The sequence below is a fragment of the Phyllobates terribilis genome, unplaced genomic scaffold (genome assembly GCF_046119375.1).
Source record: "Phyllobates terribilis strain yellow unplaced genomic scaffold, ASM4611937v1 Scaffold_4__5_contigs__length_816908805, whole genome shotgun sequence".
Lineage (NCBI taxonomy): Eukaryota > Metazoa > Chordata > Amphibia > Anura > Dendrobatidae > Phyllobates > Phyllobates terribilis.
Genome location: NW_027362764.1, coordinates 706,826,496 through 706,845,136, shown reverse-complemented (window position 1 = coordinate 706,845,136; position 18,641 = coordinate 706,826,496).

Sequence of the window (18,641 nt, the reverse complement as noted above, 5' to 3'; positions counted from 1 at the left end):
TCCTGTGGTGCAATTGTAGAGAAGAAAGCTATCCCATCAGGTGTGTGTTCTAAAGTGCGTGAAGCAGAGCCCAACCCCTTGTAGAGGAGTAGTCTGGAAGAGGCTGTACTATGAAGAGAAAAAAAAAGTAAAATACTGCCCACTTGCATGAAGCACCGATGGAATTTGAGGAACCGTCCCTTGATGTGAGGACTAAGGAAAACACTGGGCTGTCATGTGGGAAGAGTGCCATTGCAACAGAGGAGCATCAGGAGGAAGCAGTGTGCCAGCAAGAGGAGGAGAAAAATGGGAGTCGCCGCTGCATGTGCAAGGAAGGACGCAGACTTGCAATCCCTCCACCTCACAGATCAGGAGACTGCTTTGCCGCAGCAGGCAGCCACCATCTGTCTGATGCCCGCCGCGCCATCACTGCTATACCCAGAGGAGCTGTCTGCTCTGCCACCACACTCAGCCCCCGACTGTCTGGCACCCTCCTCAGTATCGCTGCTGGACACCGTAGAGCCGACCGCCCTGCCGCCGTTCTCAGCTACCAGAGCAGGCTCCCATACTGATTCTGGGCTGTAGAGAGTTAAAGGGGCGATGCCAAAACTGGATCAGGCCGCACTGCTGCATGCCGGGCACTCACCTCAAGCTCAAACCGCATCTCAGGTCAGTGTTTCATCACCGATGCCGGCCCCAGTCCCCTCCTGCACATCGGTCACAATAGTGCCGCCTCCAGGAAGGCCCAGTCCACTTCCTAGTACCTTTTTCATGTATGGAGGGTTTAGAGGGTGGATTAGTCAGATCCATGACATGGACTGGATAGTCCAAACAAGCATGAGGTTGTGGAGGGAAGAGGAGCCTTAAGGGTAACCCCTATTGCCAAGACCCCTTGAATCAACAGCATCGGCCATGACCGCAACGCCATCTGTATTACCCCTTACCCCCAATAGTACCAACTACCTCTGCACCCTCTGCTGCCATTTCTGATCAGACTGGCCAGGCTGCTGCTTTTCTCATCCTTCTGAGGGGTTCAGGATAGTGTAGCAACTATGTCTCACCAAAAAGAGACATAAGAGGACCCCTATGAAGTGTGGAGGTCCAAAATAGCCACCCCAAAGAAATTCATTGAATCCTTCACCCATGAATGGCTAGGGAGTCCACGGGATGAAAGCCTGGAAGAACAAATGTTCTTTGAGACCATCCTCAATTTTGATCAAAAGAGTGGGCATGGCTTCATCCAGGAAAAAGGCGACCGCCTGGACATCTTTGTGAATAGACGCTCTGTGAAAAGGGACTACTACTATCAAGGATCCCAAAGTTTTTGGCTAGACACAAGGTTAGTTTTCTGAAAATGTGGGGTCCTAGGGCCTGGTACGCCATCACTGTGTCACGGATAGAGGAGATAGAAGATCACACCAACCTGAGGATTGGGGGATACTACTGATTCTAAGGCAGAAAACCAAATAAGAAGGTTATATCAGACCCCCACAGGTTACCGATTTGTGTTCCGGGCCCTGCAACCAGCGGAGCTACGACCACAGTCGGGTACTAGCTCTGCTTCTGCCACATCTACTCAGGAAATCTCTGCTACAGTGGGCCCAACTTTGCCGACCATTCAGGCCAAGCAAAGTCAGGTCTCAGTGTGTATTATATGCCATCTTGTCCTCCTGAGGCCCCAGTCAAGAAAAAGCAGAATCAGTCTGCAAAAGAAGTCTAGGAAGAAGAACAAAAGTTGCCTCGTTGTGCCGTTGCACCCTGATTGCTGCGAGAGACAGTTTCCCATCTCCCTAGGGTGGCCATTTCTGCTGGGCTAGCTGAGCCCCTGGCCATTCAGAGTTGTTCCTGTTTGAGCAAGAGGGACTGTTGGTTAATAATACCCTCCATGGCCAAAATAGGTCCAATACTTGAATAAGCTGGACAAGCTGCACTTTGATTTTTGTTTTAATTTTATTTGCACTAGTTGTGCCCTTTCCTGCTGGATATTTGGGCACCGAAGCAAGGTTGGGGAATTTGACACTCTCAACTTATGGACTGTGCCATATCCATTGCAAGGACTGTTCTTTTTTTACACTTTAATGGACTGTGCCTTGTGTTACCAAGAAACGAACGTTGTTTCTTTACCCTGATATAAGGACTGTCCTTTTTCCTGTTCTAGGGTCTTTACCAAGAAGGACTGAGCACCCCCTGACAAAGGAAAAAGGACTGTGTTTTCCAAGTATGCACAAATTACCTCTGGAACATTTACTGTTTTTATATTAATGCTCTTATCCTACAGGTTATGTAAATTTATGTAAAAAAATGCTGTACTGGTTGAATAATATTAATTGGTGGTAGTGTGAAATTATTTGAGATTAGTGAGTCTGAGCGGGTTGAAGGCGGATGAAAAGCTCCAGCTGAAGAGATGCTGATTGTTTAAGTTGTTTATTTCTTGCAGGAGATCTACAAGCAAGAGTTAGCTATAATACAGTCATGGCCAAAAGTATTGAGAATGAGACAAATAGTAATTTTTCCAAAGTTTACTGCTTCATTTTTTGTAATGGCAATTTGCATATACTCCTGAATGTCAAAGAGTGATCAGCTTAACAGCAATTACTGTACTTGCAAAGTCAATATTTGCCCAGAAAATGAACTTTAACCCCCAAAACACATTTCAACATCATTGCAGTCCTGCCTTAAAAGGAGCAGCTAACATCGTTTTAGTGATTGATCCATTAACACAGGTGTGGGTGTTGATGAGGACAGGGCTGGCGATCAATCAGTCATGATTAAGTAAGAATGACATCACTGGACACTTTAAAAGGAGGCTGGTTCTTGGTATCATTGTTTCTCTTCAGTTAACCATGGTTATCTCTAAAGAAACACGTGCAGCCATCATTGCACTGCACAAAAATGGCCTAACAGGGAAGAGTATCGCAGCTACAAAGATTGCACCTCAGTCAACAATCTATCGCATCATCAAGAACTTCAAGGAGAGAGCTTCCATTGTTGTCAAAAAGGCTCCAGGGCGCCCAAGAAAGACCAGCAAGCGCCAGGACCGTATCTTAAAACTGTTTCAGCTGCGGGATTGGACTACCAGCAGTGCCGAGCTTGCTCAGGAATGGCAGCAGGCTGGTGTGAGTGCTTCTGCACGCACTGTGAGGCGGAGACTGGGGCAAAGTCATTTTCTCTGATGAATCCCCTTTTCGATTGTTTGGGACATCTGGAAAACAGCTTATTCGGAGGAGAAGAAGAGGTGAGCGCTACCACCAGTCTTGTCTCATGCCAACTGTGAAGCATCCTGAAACCATTCATGTGTGGGTTTGCTTCTCAGCCAAGGGAATCGTCTCACTCACAGTCTTGCCTAAAAACACAGCCATGAATAAAGAATGGTACCAGAATGTCCTCCAAGAGCAACTTCTCCCAACCGTCCAAGAGCAGTTTGGCGCCCAACAATGCCTTTTCCAGCATGATGGAGCACCTTGCCATAAAGCAAAGGTGATAACTATGGAACAAAACATAGAGATTTTGGGTCCATGGCCTGGAAACTCCCCAGATCTTAATCCCATTGAGAACTTGTGGTCAATCATCAAGAGACGAGTGGACAAACAAAAACCAACAAATTCTGGCAAAATGCAAGCATTGATTATGCAAGAATGGACTGCTATCAGTCAGGATTTGGTCCAAAAGTTGATTGAGAGCATGCCAGGGAGAATTACAGAGGTCTTGAAGAAGAAGGGGCAACACTGCAAATATTGACTTGCTGCATTAACTCATTCTAACTGTCAATAGAACCTATTGGTACTCATAATATGATTGCAATTAAATTTCTGTATGTGATATAAACATCAGACAAACACTAATAAAAACCAGAGGCCAGCAGATCATGTGAAAATATAATTTTGGTGTCATTCTCAAAACTTTTGGCCATGACTGTAGATTATTATTAATGTTTGAAAAATGGTAAGCCAAATTAACAATGTCTAATATATACACAGAGTTACACGACTTCCTCACCTTTTCAAAAAGGGCGGTAACAGGGGGAACAATAGTTGTCAGTTTACCAGTGAAACTGGGATCTTGGGTGTGGGAGACGTCCCACAGATAGAAAATGAGTAGAGGTGTTGACCCCGGACGACTATGGGAGAACAGCTCCTAGGGGTTAATTAGAATAACCAGAAGGAAGACGAATGTCGAGGACGACATTAAATTAGGAGGGAATAGTGTGACATGTAGAAGCTGCACTGGTGATTTAGAATCATCCAGCATCTAGAGGGGCTAACAGAGTTGCAGTAGACAGGGAGTGGTCAGCCCTGCCTCGGGAAACACTGGGAAGCTAGTGTGTGTGCTGGAGGGTATGCAGTGAGATGTAAGTCTGGACACAGGACTAATGGAGGAGCCCCTCTGGCTGTGACAGCCAGCTAGTTGGGAACAGCTACTGTCCAAAGTGGAGAGCTAAGTTGGGAACAATCTGTTTTGAAGCAGGAAAAGAGTAAATGCCACCAGTAAGGGCGGGATTCACCCTTCTGTTCTCCCACCCCCTCACCTCACTGCAAATAAGGTATAGGGATACTCTGTGAAACTACACTGTGTGTGTGTGAAGAGAACTGATTTGTGAAGAGACTTTCATAATTGTTACTGGAAGCATTACATAAAGAAAAGTGATTCTGTGTGTTGAAGAGAAGTCTGAATAAAACCACTGTGATTAACTTCAGCTTGGAATCGCATCATAGCTGTATGCCTGGAGGGTGCTATCTCTCATGACTGTGAAAGCTCTGATTAATGGTTGCCCTGAGTAAGATTCCCCCAGGATTTTAAAGAATTCATGTTCCTTTGTATTGCCTCTATATACCAATTGGCGTGCATGCAACATTCAGCTCATCTGTTTAGTGCACGGACAAAAAGCTCAAAGCAGGAAGTCCAGGAAAAGGCAAGCACTCGCTTCATCCATAAAAAGGCTTTATTTAAATAAAAATAAAATCAGGAAAATTCCCACAGCAGTACTCCACGAGGCATGGAGGGAAACCATAGAAAATCAGGCAACAGTTTCTGACCTGTGCAGTCCTTAGTCTCTGCCATGCCTTGTGGAGTACTGCTATGTGAATTCTCCTGATTTCATTTTTATTGAAAAAAAGCCTTTTTATGGATGAAGCGAATATATAAGGATAGATTTACAAAACCCCATACATATATAGCAGAAAAAAGGTTGCCAAATTCAGACCATGCTCATGGTTTCAGGGTAATTCCACTTTTTTTTTTTTTTTTTTTTTACAAAGTAGACTTCAGTGCATTGTGTGAAATGAACAGAAAATCCCCTTCCAAAACTTGTATTTAACAAATGCAGATTTTACTGCAATTTTTTGTAGCTAATTTCGCAGTATGGCACTTCACATGTCACTATTCACACTCTCTGTAATGTAAACAAGACTTTTTTTTTCCAATTTTAACATTTTTGAATAGGTAAGAATTATTAAAAAAGATTAAGTTGTCTTCAAAACAAAAAGTAACAATGCAAATGGAGGAAATTGCTTTAACAGGAAATGAAACTTTGACATTAATTTCGGCTATTAAATTAGCAACCACATAAGACATTACCTGCAGTTTGTCTGTTAATTAAATCTAATTAATTAACTCCCTCAATGACATGTAATTTGCATTTCAAAAGCACAAGATAAATGTTGTCAGTTTGTTTGGTAGTTACTTCCTATCTATGTTGGTGCAGATTTATTCTCTTACAGGGAATTATGAAACAGCCCTGAATTGTTATATTCAGGTTTATCTCAGAAGCTTGAGAAAACACCACACATAATTTTCTACGCTATCTATTATATTGATAAATGTATAATTTTTAGAGCAATCACCTGAACATTAGTTAAGGTTATTAGAAGGTGTTATACATTCTTATGGATGGTAGATATGCTAATAAAAATGTCATGCTGCATTGCTTACTATATCACAGATGTAGGACAGTATGCCACTGTACATATCTGTTCACACTGCAATGCCAGTATGTACAGTACAGACCAAAAGTTTGGACACACCTTCTCATTTAAAGATTTTTCTGTATTTTCCTGACTTTGAAATTTGTACATTCACACTGAAGGCATCAAAACTATGAATTAACACATGTGGAATTATATACTTAACAAAAAAAGTGTGAAACAACTGAAAATATGTCTTATATTCTAGGTTCTTCAAAGTAGCCACCTTTTGCTTTGATGACTGCTTTGCACACTCTTGGCATTCTCTTGATGAGCTTCAAGAGGTAGTCACCGGAAATGGTTTTCACTTCACAGGTGTGCCCTGTCAGGTTTAATAAGTGGGATTTCTTGCCTTTTAAATGGGGTTGGGACCATCAGTTGTGTTGTGCAGGAGTCAGGTGGATACACAGCTGATAGTCCTACTGAATAGACTGATAGAATTTGTATTATGGCAAGAAAAAAGCAGCTAAGTAAAGAAAAACGAGTGGCCATCATTACTTTAAGAAATTAAGGTCAGTCAGTCCGAAAAATTGGGCAAACTTTGAATGTGTCCCCAAGTGCAGTTGCAAAAACCATCAAGCGCTACAAAGAAACTGGCTCACATGAGGACCGCCCCAGGAAAGGAAGACCAAGAGTCACCTCTGCTTCTGAGGATAAGTTTATCCGAGTCACCAGCCTCAGAAATCGCAGGTTAACAGCAGCTCAGATTAGAGACCAGGTCAATGCCACACAGAGTTCTAGCAGCAGACACATCTCTTCAACAACTGTTAAGAGGAGACTTTGTGCAGCAGGCCTTCATGGTAAAATAGCTGCTAGGAAACTACTGCTAAGGACAGGCAACAAGCAAAAGAGACTTGTTTGGGCTAAAGAACACAAGGAATGGACATTAGACCAGTGGAAATCTGTGCTTTGGTCTGATGAGTCCAAATTTGAGATCTTTGGTTCCAACCACCGTGTCTTTGTGCGACGCAGAAAAGGTGAACGGATGAACTCTACATGCCTGGTTCCCACCGTGAAGCATGGAGGAGGAGGTGTGATGGTGTGGGGTGCTTTGCTGGTGACTCTGTTGGGGATTTATTCAAAATTGAAGGCATACTGAACCAGCATGGCTACCACAGCATCTTGCAGCGGCATGCTATTCCATCCGGTTTGCGTTTAGTTGGAACATCATTGATTTTTCAACAGGACAATGACTCCAAACACACCTCCAGGCTGTGTAAGGGCTATTTGACCAAGAGGGAGAGTGATGGGGTGCTACGCCAGATGACCTGGCCTCCACAGTCACCAGACCTGAACCCAATCGAGATGGTTTGGGGTGAGCTGGACCGCAGAGTGAAGGCAAAAGGGCCAACAAGTAATAAGCATCTCTGGGAACTCCTTCAAGATTGTTGGAAGACCATTTCCAGTGACTACCTCTTAAAGCTCATCAAGAGAATGCCAAGAGTGTGCAAAGCAGTCATCAAAGCAAAAGGTGGCTACTTTGATGAACCTAGAATATAAGACATATTTTCAGTTGTTTCACACTTTTTTGTTAAGTATATAATTCCACATGTGTTAATTCATAGTTTTGATGCCTTCAGTGTGAATGTACAAATTTCAAAGTCATGAAAATACAGAAAAATCTTTAAATGAGAAGGTGTGTCCAAACTTTTGGTCTGTACTGTACGTATAATTATTTCATGTCCTGCTTGCCATCATTGGAGGTCAGACACAAGCAGACAAACAGGCTGACAGAAGGAGAGATGTAGGGTCTATGTAGTGTATGCATCATCCAAAACAACCCATGGCTTTAGAGTCACTCCTCACAGACAAGCCATGAGACTGTATAATCAAGAGGTCCAGGATCAGATACCAAGAGGGCTCGTAATAAACAAAAAGGGTAAGACAAAGACATAGTCAGGTCACAATCCAAGGGCAGAATTCCAAGAAGGTCGTGGATCAAGACAATGGGGCTAGGCATACGGACGGTCAGAGGCAAGGTCGAAGGTCAGGTAGCAATAGATCAGACACAGAATACTGAAGAACAAGGAACACATGCACCACTGAGCTAAGGCTATAACGGGCAGGAATCAGAGGTAGCCAACCTGCTAAATAGCCAGGGAATCGCTCAGAACTAGTGACACCTGTAGGAAACCCAGCACTCCCCAGCTCTGATTGGGCGACTGGACTGTCACTCACAAAACTGACAGCTCAGCATGCCCCTGCCTCAGATTCGACAGCTAAGCTGCCCACTCACCACACTGAGTGGAGGAATCGTGACAGTAGGAATTTCTAACTTGTACTGTTATCGGTGTAGTTTACCTCTAGGTGAGTGCCATTATTAATGACAAAAAGGATGAAGATTACCACCATAGAAGGGAGCAGAGAAGCTAATTCCTGTGACTGAAGAGTTCATTATTTAAAAAAGACAAAGATTAGCCACCCGCAAGGTGCAAGGAGATAACCACACCAAGGAGTCTAAATGCTGTTGTCTGAAGAAAAGCACCCCATCAGAGACAGCAAAGGGAACTGGTGACAGAATGTGAGGGACTGATACAAGGTAACTGAGCGAATAGGCTGCATACGGACAGAGTTTGAGCCAAGTGTCATTAGCATAATTGGCATGAGATAATAGACGCTAGTGTGAACGTACCCATAAAGTGAGTGGAAGTAGGCCTCACTGGGTACGATGTGCTGTGTGCAAGATGCAACAGAAAGAAATAATGGGAGGTGGCGTAAGTCACAAAGAAAAAAGTCAGACTCACCTGCCATTAACAAGTTGTTGGCTCATTTGCAACATTTTCAAATATTACTCCTCCATGTAGTAAGAAGCTGTAAAATAAGTTCAAGTTGTCTTTAAAAAAAAGTCTTGAGCGCCAATGTTTTGTTGGGAAGCCAAAAACCCTCAATCCTCAAGAGGGTGCTTAATTATTGGTTCCGACCCTGCATGCCTGAGTCTGCATGTGTTCTATATGGTGAGAGGGGGGGACCTTTGCCAGCCACAAGGTGTCCCCTTCAGTCAAAATTGGAAGGTTTGGCTAACTTTAATATGTATGGGGAGTCCATTAATTTCTAGCAGTGTTCTTTGACGTTCTGTCTTGGACTTTGCTATTCTTGCCTCCAAAAGTGACCGAAACGTCAGAGAAAAGCCCAGAGCTCCTGACACATATGTGAACATTGTCTAAGTACCATATGCCCTGTCATACAATCAGCTTTCTAACTAGTTTTTATTTCAAATACTTTATTTAAATAAATAACCAATGAAACTTGAAATAAATCCAAGGTTACATTTTCTAAATATCCAATCCTTTATACTAAACCTACGTGAATACTGTCACTGCCAATTAACAGTGCGTGAGTGGGAAGAAATGAGTCCACACTTTATTTTGGGAATAGATTTGATTGACACTTAAGAACAATTACACAATAAAATAATTATTGTAGCCTAGGTGTGCTGCGGAGGGAGAAACTCTGCATGTGTTTTTCTCTTTGTTTAACCCTTTCAGCCTTGTCTTAAACACATTCCCATGCATTTCTCACTTACATTGTATTGTATATCGTGAGTTGAAATCAATGGTCCCGATTCAACAAATCAATTTTGCCAGAATTCTGGCATAAATTGCTTTGAAAAGTCACAGTCATTTTACACAACTCAAACTTGCATAAAAAATTTATGACTTTTGGCATCTTCACACCAAGATACTCCTGATTAATAAATATAAGTGCACCACTTCATGAATTTGCGGCGTCTGACTCCACAATGACTTCTCATCAAAACCGGCGAGAAAATTGCTGATCTTGAAGAATCTGGGCAAATGTGTTAATAATTTTGAGACAATAAAGTGTTTCGGGTAACTTTTCAGAATAAGCTGTCGTGAGTACATGAGGAATTATATGACTTGTGTCCTGCATTATTCACCATGCGCTCTAATTTTCAATTCGCTCTGAGCTAGAACATGGATTCCAGCTGCTATGATCGCCCATGCACAGCACACAGAAATAAAGAGATTTCTGCTCTTTTCTCTGGGTAGCACACAAACACAAGCAATGACATGGATGACATTATACAGCAGTACTGAGCTGTGTGGCTGGGAATCCAGCACTGAATTGAAATGCATTTGCTGAAAGCTGTAGTGTAAGGTTGTGACAGAGACTGTCGTATACCTGCCCCTGAAAACAACAATTTGCATAGTGTGAATATTGACTTGTGGTTTTATGGAATTTTAGGGAAGGGAAAATGTAGAAAATAGCTAGTTCGTAAGTAGTGAAAAATAGGAACATTAGAATAGATAAGACAGTGGTAGGCCTTATTAGTGTACAGTAGTAGGAATAGTGTAGGATAAAGTTAAATGTTTTGGGCTCAGCATGGGAGGGTATAAGGTCGAGTAAAAAGGGGAATCACTTCCTGGTTTAGTTAGAGAGAGTTAGAGAAAATGTGAGGTTCGTAACAAGTGGAAGTTCAACGTGCAGTGGGCTCTAGGCACGTGGAGTACATATCATTCTGGCAGCATGAGGTCATACCAAATTTTCGGCGGGCCTTCCTGTATTATCCAGGGCCTACGGCCCAAACTAGGCACTGAGGAGTGTGCCTTAATCCCTTCCATACAGAGGAAGCCGGTCGGGGAATTGTGAGAGGGAGATGTAACGGATCTCGGAAGTGCTGTGAGGCCGGACGGTAAATCCCTGGAGCTGACAAGAGGATTAAGCATAAGGATAGTCCAAGCTGAACGTGAGCAAAGGCTTGAAATTTACTGTGTTATTGGAACTAGAATCAGAGGGTGTTGTGCCCGATACTGCGTGTTAAAGACTATGTGATTGACCTGTAAAGTAAAACTGAACTTGTTAAAGCGAACTAAGTGTCCCCTGATGTGTGTGCTGCTGATCCAGGAGCTAAGGACATCGATGCTGTTATGATCTACAACATGTACTAAGGAAAGAAAGGGGAAAGCTGTCCCTACAGTAAGACTAAGCTGAATCCCTACGATGTAGCGGGCTGCCTGTTCCTTGCGAAGAGACCCGCTTTAGTCCTCGGCTAGTCTGAACAAAGACCTATAGCATAAGGGGAGGGGTCCCTAAAAGAACCAAGGACTGGAACAAAAATGGGACATCTCCCCTAAACAGAGAAGTGTTGCAGAACACAAAAGGATAAACTGACAAAAAGGTACTAGAGGTCCCAGAAGGACCAAGTGAACTGACAGAGAAAGGCACCGAAGCACCTGGCTAGCAAAACAGTCAAACAACACTGAAGTTCAGCACAGCCAAAAGGGCGGAGCTGGAATAAAAGGCAGATGGTCACGTGACCGCAAAACATAACCTAGTAACATAGTAACATAGTTTTTAAGGTTGAAGGAAGACTAAGTCCATCTAGTTCAACCCATAGCCTAACTTGTTGATCCAGAGGAAGGCAAAAAAACCCATGTGGCAAACACTAAGCTCCACATTGGGGAAAAAAATTCCTTCCCGACTCCATACGACAATCAGACTAGTTCCCTGGATCAACGCCCTATCAAGGAATCTAGTATTTATAACCTGTAATATTATACTTTTCAAGAAAGGCATCCATGCCCTTCTTAAATTTTAACAGTGAATCACTCATTACAACATCATGCGGCAGAGAGTTCCATAGTCTCACTGCTCTTACAGTAAGATGGAAAAAACAAACAGGAGGGTTCTAACAGTACCCCCTCTTTTATGAGGATCCTCCGGATCCTCCTGGCCCAGGCCTATCCGGAAACCTCCTGTGGAAAGCTCTAATAAGCCTAGAAGCAGAAACATCATCCGCCCTTACCCAGGAGACGAGATACTGTAATCTCCCTCTACGCCATCTAGAATTCAAGATACGAAAAATTTCATATTCGCCGTCTTCCACCACAGGAGGAACTGTGACATTGGAATCCCTATTTGATACATCAGCCTTTTTCAACAAGGAAACATGAAACACAGGATTAATCTTCCAGGAAGTAGGGACATCCAACCTAACCGCAGACGGGTTAACAACCTGAAGAACTTTAAATGGACCCACAAACTTAGGACCCAGTTTTTTAGAGGGAATCCTCAACTACAGGTTCTTTGAGGACAACCAAACCATGTCACCAACAGTAAACAAAACCTCCTTACGTTTCCTGTCAAAATACTTCTTGGACTTCTTGTTAGCCTCTTGAAGGTTGCAACGAACATTAGTCTAAACTCTCTCCAAATCACCGGAAAAATTCTCCTCCTCCGGCACCGCCGACCCCAATTTGGAGAACGAACCAAAAGACGGATGTCTCCCAGTACAACAAAACAAAGGAGAACACCCAGCAGAGGAGGATGTATGATTGTTAAGAGCAAATTCTGCGAGAGGCAGAAACTCAGACCACACCTCTTGATTGTTTGCCACAAAACAACGCAAAAACTGTTCAACATCCTGGTTCTTTCTTTCAGTTTGTCCATTAGACTCAGGATGATACCCAGACGAAAATAACAAATGGACTTCCAACCTGTCACAAAAAGCACGTCAAAAGCGTGCCACAAACTGAGGTCCTCTATCAGAAACAATATCTGTGGGAACGCCATGAAGCTTGACAATCTCTTTAACAAACGCCTTAGCGAGTGTCTTGGTGCAGGGCAACTTAATAAATGGAACCAAATGACACATCTTACTAAAACGGTCCTCGTCCACCCAGATGACAGTAAAACCCTCAGACACAGGCAGATCAGTAATAAAATCCATTGTGAGATGCGTTCAAGGCACAATAGGAACCTCCAGAGGGCAAAGTAACCCCGCAGCAGGAGTATGTGAAGCCTTTGACCTAGCACACACCGTACATTGACGCACCCACTTGATGACTTCTTTCTGCCATCCAGGCCACCAAAAGCTGCGACTGATAAGTCTCTTAGTCTCCAAAATTCCTGGATGACCTGCCAACCGAGACTCATGACACGCCACAAACAAATCTCTCCTAAAGGTTCTAGGCACGAACAACCTCCCATGGAGAGTGCTAGACGGAGCATCATCTTGAGCTTTCAAAATCTCATTCTCCAAAATGGAGTCCAATGCCGCCACCACAACTCCTTTCTGTAAAATGTTCTCCTCCTCCTCGGCACTGACCACAGGAGACATAAAGCATCGGCTTTAACATTCTTAGTACCAGGGATATAGGTAACAGAAAAATGAAACCGGGAAAAAATAAGTGCCCACCTAGCTTGACGGGCATTCAATCGCTTGGCAGCATCCAGATAGATCAAATTCTTATGATCTGTGAAAATCTGAATTGGAAATCTAGCGCCTTCCAAAAAATGACACCAATGTTCAAACGCGAGTTTAATAGCCAGCAACTCCCGATTTCCAACATCATAATTCAGTTCTGTTTCCGAAATTTTTTTCGAAAAGAAGGCACAAGGATGTACTCCATCCCTGTTCTCCTGAGACAAAACTGCTCCAACCCCCACCGATGAAGCATCGACCTCGGCCAAAAAAGGCTTGACCTCATCAGGCTGCATAAGGATAGGGGCAGAACTGAACTTCTCTTTAAGATACTTAAATGCTTCAATGGCCTCAGTAATCCACTGGACCGTATTCGCACCTTTCCTGGTGAGATCGGTTAGAGGCTTAACAATTACAGAAAAATTCTTAATGAATTTCCTGTAATAATTGGCAAAACCCAAAAATCTCTGTATAGATTTCAAACCAATAGGCCTAGGCCATTCCTGCACAGCCTGAACCTTCACAGGGTCCATCTTAAAGCCCTCGCTGGAGACAATGTAGCCCAAAAAGCTAATTTTCTGCACAGTGAACTCATATTTTTCCAGCTTAGCAAAGAGTGAATTATCACTCAATCACTGCAAAACTTCACGTACACTCTGTCAATGGGACTCCAGATCTGGCGAATATATCAAAATGTCATCTAAATACACAACCACATTCTTACCAATCAGAGGTCTCAGGATGTCATTAATAAGGTTCTGAAAAAATGCAGGTGCATTGGTAAGACCAAAAGGCATCACCAGATTCTCAAAATGACCTACCGAAGTGTTAAAAGCAGTTTTCCATTCATCACCCTCCTTCACTCGTAACAAATTGTATGCCCCCCGGAGATCAATTTTAGAGAACGACTTGGCCCCCACTAACTGGTTAAACAAGTCAGGAATTAACGGCAATGGGTAGGAATTGCGTACGGTAATCTTATTAATTTCACAAAAATCCAGACATGGACGTAAACCCCCGTCCTTTTTTTTTAACAAAGAAAAATCCAACTGCCACAGGCGACTTAGAAGGTCTAATGTGACCAGCAGCCAGGCTAGTCTGTATGTACTCCTCCAAGGCCTTTCTTTCAGGGATAGTCAGATTAAACAAGCGACTCTTGGGAAGAGTAGCTCCTGGAACAAACTCAATGGCGCAATCATAATCCCTAAGAGGAGGTAAAACTTGCGACTCCTCCTCCGAAAAAACCCTCCAAAAATCTTGAATAGGTACTGGTAATTCCCTTTTTTCCATAGCCGCAATGTGACCATTACAACATTTAAATTATCTAATACAACCAAGTCCAAAATTTCTTGGTGAAGTCCATTGATAGTGAGAAGAAATGCAGCAACCTTGTGAGTAATACATTTCAAGGGAGTGTTATCAATTGCAACCACAGAAATAGGTGATGACAAAGGTTTGGATTTCAATTTAAATTTTTCCAAAAACCCTTTATCAATCACATTAAGTGCTGAACCACAATCCACAAATACCTGAAACTCAATCAAATTTTCCTGCAAAGTAGTACTCCCTGAAAGAAATACTCCTGCACAGCGTAAACAAGCAATACGGGCATAACTGACCTTTTTTTTTCTTTACTTAAATGAAGCTCACAATACTTAATCAAATGGTCAGCTTTACCACAATAAAGACACAATCCCTCGGCGAACCTCCGGTCTCTTTCCTGAGAGCGGAGTGACATCGCCCCAACCTCCATCAGTTCTCCACCATCTGAGCAGATTTTCTGGGGAATAGAACCTGGCATTACAGGAGTCTTTACCTCATCCTGCCTGGACCTCAGCCTCCTATCCACACGAACAGCTAACTGCATGGCATCCTGCAGAGTCTCAGGTGCGGGGAATGCAATTAGCAAATCCTTAGCCCTTTCACTCAGACCAGCAAGAAATAGACATTTCAGAGAAGGATCATTCTATTTGACTTCTGAAGCCCATCTTCTAAAGTGTGTGCAATAAATCTCAACATCATCTGACCCCTGATTCAAACGCCTGAGTTCTGCCTCAGCAGATGAGATTCGATCAGGGTCGTCATATAATAGCCCCATAGCAGAAAAAAATTCTTCTACCGACCTTAAGCATGAATCATTAGGTTGGAGAGAAAAGGCCCACCCCTGTGGTTCATTGCGCAAAAGTGACATAATAAAACCAATGCGCTGTGATTCATTCCCAGAGGACCTTGGTCTCAAACAAAAATATAACAAACAAGCATTTTTAAAGGAAAAAAAATCTTGCTGTTTACCATAAAAAACATCAGGCAGTCCTACCTTGGGTTCGACAAAATGCGCTCCTTCACAGCTACTCACGTGTTGCTGGAGCTCGGCCACCTCCAGAGACAATCCCTGCAAGCGTTGAGCCAAATCCTGGACGGAAACCATACTGATCCCCGAATTTCTTTCCTTTTTTTGGGCTGGACTTACTGTTATGATCTGCAACATGTACTAAGGAAAGAAAGGGGAAAGCTGTCCCTACAGTAAGACTAAGCTGAATCCCTACGATGTAGCGGGCTGCCTGTTCCTTGCGAAGAGACCCGCCTTAGTCCTCGGCTAGTCTAAACGAAGACCTATAGCATAGGGGGAGGGGTCCCTAAAAGAACTAAGGACTGGAACAAAAATGGGACACCTCCTAAACAGAGAAGTGTTGCAGAACACAAAAGGATAAACTGACAAAAAGGTACTAGAGGTCCCAGAAGGACCAAGCGAACTGACAGAGAAAGGCACCGAAGCACCTGGCTAGCAAAACAGTCAAACAACACTGAAGTCCAGCACAGCCAAAAGGGCGGGGCTGGAATATAAAGGCAGATGGTCACATGACCGCAAAACACAAGATGGAAAAAACAAACAGGAGGGTTCTAACAGATGCAGCAGAGGCCTCTGGCCTACATGTGAGTGCAAAGCAAACTTCACAACATATATAGACTCGGACACTGCTTGTTTGTGAGTGGCAGGGCGTGGAGAGGCAGCAGCTCACCTACGGCTACCGCCCTGGGCATCTTAGAGTAGCACAATCTTCTCGTGACTAACGTCACTTCATCATCTAAACATCATAGACAAAAATGGGGCAATCGGGATAAAATTGACCACCAGCATAGAAATACAATCCTGTTGTTATAATAAGTACCGGTATGTCATTTTTGGATTTGCATTCTTTGTATAGTCTGTACAAGGTGAATCCAATTTTTAGCATATTTTACAGTTATTGCACAAAAAATAATCTGCTTAAAAACTTTATATCTTAGTAAATTAAATGAACTAATGATCTTGTACTGATTCTGAAACACCTTGTATTACGTACACTGCAAAGCTCACAATTTTACTGGTTGTCACTAAGAAAACCCCAAATCATTATCCAATACATAGTGGACAAAAATTCAAAACATCTAAGCTGATACTGAGACAGTGGGGATGCAACAAATTTAATAGGTCTTTACCAGCCAGCCTTCCCATAAATAACTGAAACGACACAAGTTTAACCTGTAAGCACGTCCCAAAACTTTGATTGACAGCTCGCTTTGCAGCTCATCAGTACAGAGCCTGGCTGTGAGTTAGCATGCTTACATCTGCCGTTCACCATGTACTGAGCGGTGACTGAAGCCAAGTCTCTATGACTGAAAGCCGGAAGCTACCGGGAGGAATAAAGTTAGTTGCCGGGCTTTCAGTGCAGCAGTTGTACAGCTTTCTAAATGTATTTACCTGAAGAGTAACCCCATATTTGCAGATAAATAGCATTATACAGCATGACAGGTTCCCGTAATCATTTCAGGATCCTAGTTAAAATGCAAAATATGAATACTCAGCTCCAGCAGGGGCACTGTTCTAGCAATGTCGGTACTGCTAGGGTAACGTGACATGGCTGCTGCTTATCAATATTCTGTCAGGGTGGACGTCTGCTCTGACAAAATAGGAAAGTTCAGATTCATTGTGAACAACCCCAATACTGGAAAATGCCTTTATATGTCACCAGACAGCTGCATTAAATAAAATATATATATACTTAACCCCTGCACCGGCGTCAGTCAGCTGCTCTCAGCCATGTGTCGCTTGTGAATGCGGAGAACTACAGCCTTCATTTGACAATGGCATGGGAACACAGGGCTCAGAGTGGCAGAACGGTGACAGTGCAGGAAGTATAAGTATATTTTATTATTTAATTATATTTTCTGGCTAAATGTTTATGGCCTCTAATGGCCAGTAGTAGGTTCAAAGTATAAAATGGGATGTTGTGCACTCTCCCCGATTCCAGGGCTACCAATCCGTCACTTCGATTGTCTCTGTTTGCTAGTGATGCAGCAAATATCTCCTCCACAGCCAATGAGCTCAGCGACTCTGCTCAGCGACTCTGCTCAGCGTAGACAGCATGAGCTGTTGGGATGTCACTGCTGCAGCCAGTAAATCGAGATCAGAGCAGTGGCAAAAAGGTAGAGCTAAACTTGGGGTGAGGAACATCTGATTTTATTATTTTAATCCAGCTCTGGCCATTAAATACTAGAAAACTTGAAAACATCATTGAAGGGGTTGTCAGTCCTTGGGTTACAAGTCTGTAACTAATCTATGTGTCTGCAGACTTGTGAATCCTCTCAGCGCGTGCACTACGCGGTGTGAGGATTCTCAGGTGCCGGATGGACATACGAATGCAAGTATGTAGTATCCTTCCAACCACATTCTGACTAGACGTGTCCAGCCTCGCTCAATCGTATTGAGAGAGGCAGCACACATCTAGTCGGCACCTGACTGCATGTATGCCAATCACATATTTTTGGTCATGCTCCAGGCACCGCTACTAGAGGATCCTGTCAGCGTGCACTGTGAGGATTCACAAGTCACTCTATATGACTGCAGACTTGTACCCTAAGGCTGTATAGCCCCTTTAATGCAGCAGTATGGGGGTATTTAAAAGTGGTTGCCCAAGAATATTTTATTTCTGTCCATTGGGTTTTGCTGCATTAAAATAATAATATGATAAATAAATAGTATTATCAGTTACTTACCTTCCCGAACTCCAGTGATACATCTCTGCCACTCCTCTGGTGTTTGCGTATTAGCTGCAAGAATGCTTTCCTTTTGCATCAGTTCCATTCATCTGCTCACAGCCCGGTGTCCCATGCCGGTCTTCTGGTCTTCTGACACTTCCACATTTCATCCACATTGGACATTCACAGGATAAAGCTTTGTGCACACATTGGCATTTTACAATTGTTTTTACTTTATGTTTTACTTTTCATATGGAGCCAGGGGTATCGATGTATCCATAGGTTTTCATATTTATATTTTTATATAGGTTCACATAATTCATCACAAGGCATGAGCCTTGGGTTAGATGTTCTTCACAGAGGTCAATGAAGCGTGAAACAAAGAGGATCCATGTAAATACCAAATTACCCAACTACAATGCAAGGGCCTTTTTGCACATGAAATGTATAGCTTGGTTAAGGCTTTCATGAGAAAGTTGCAATTTATTTCAAGATAAATGGATAACAACATTCTTACC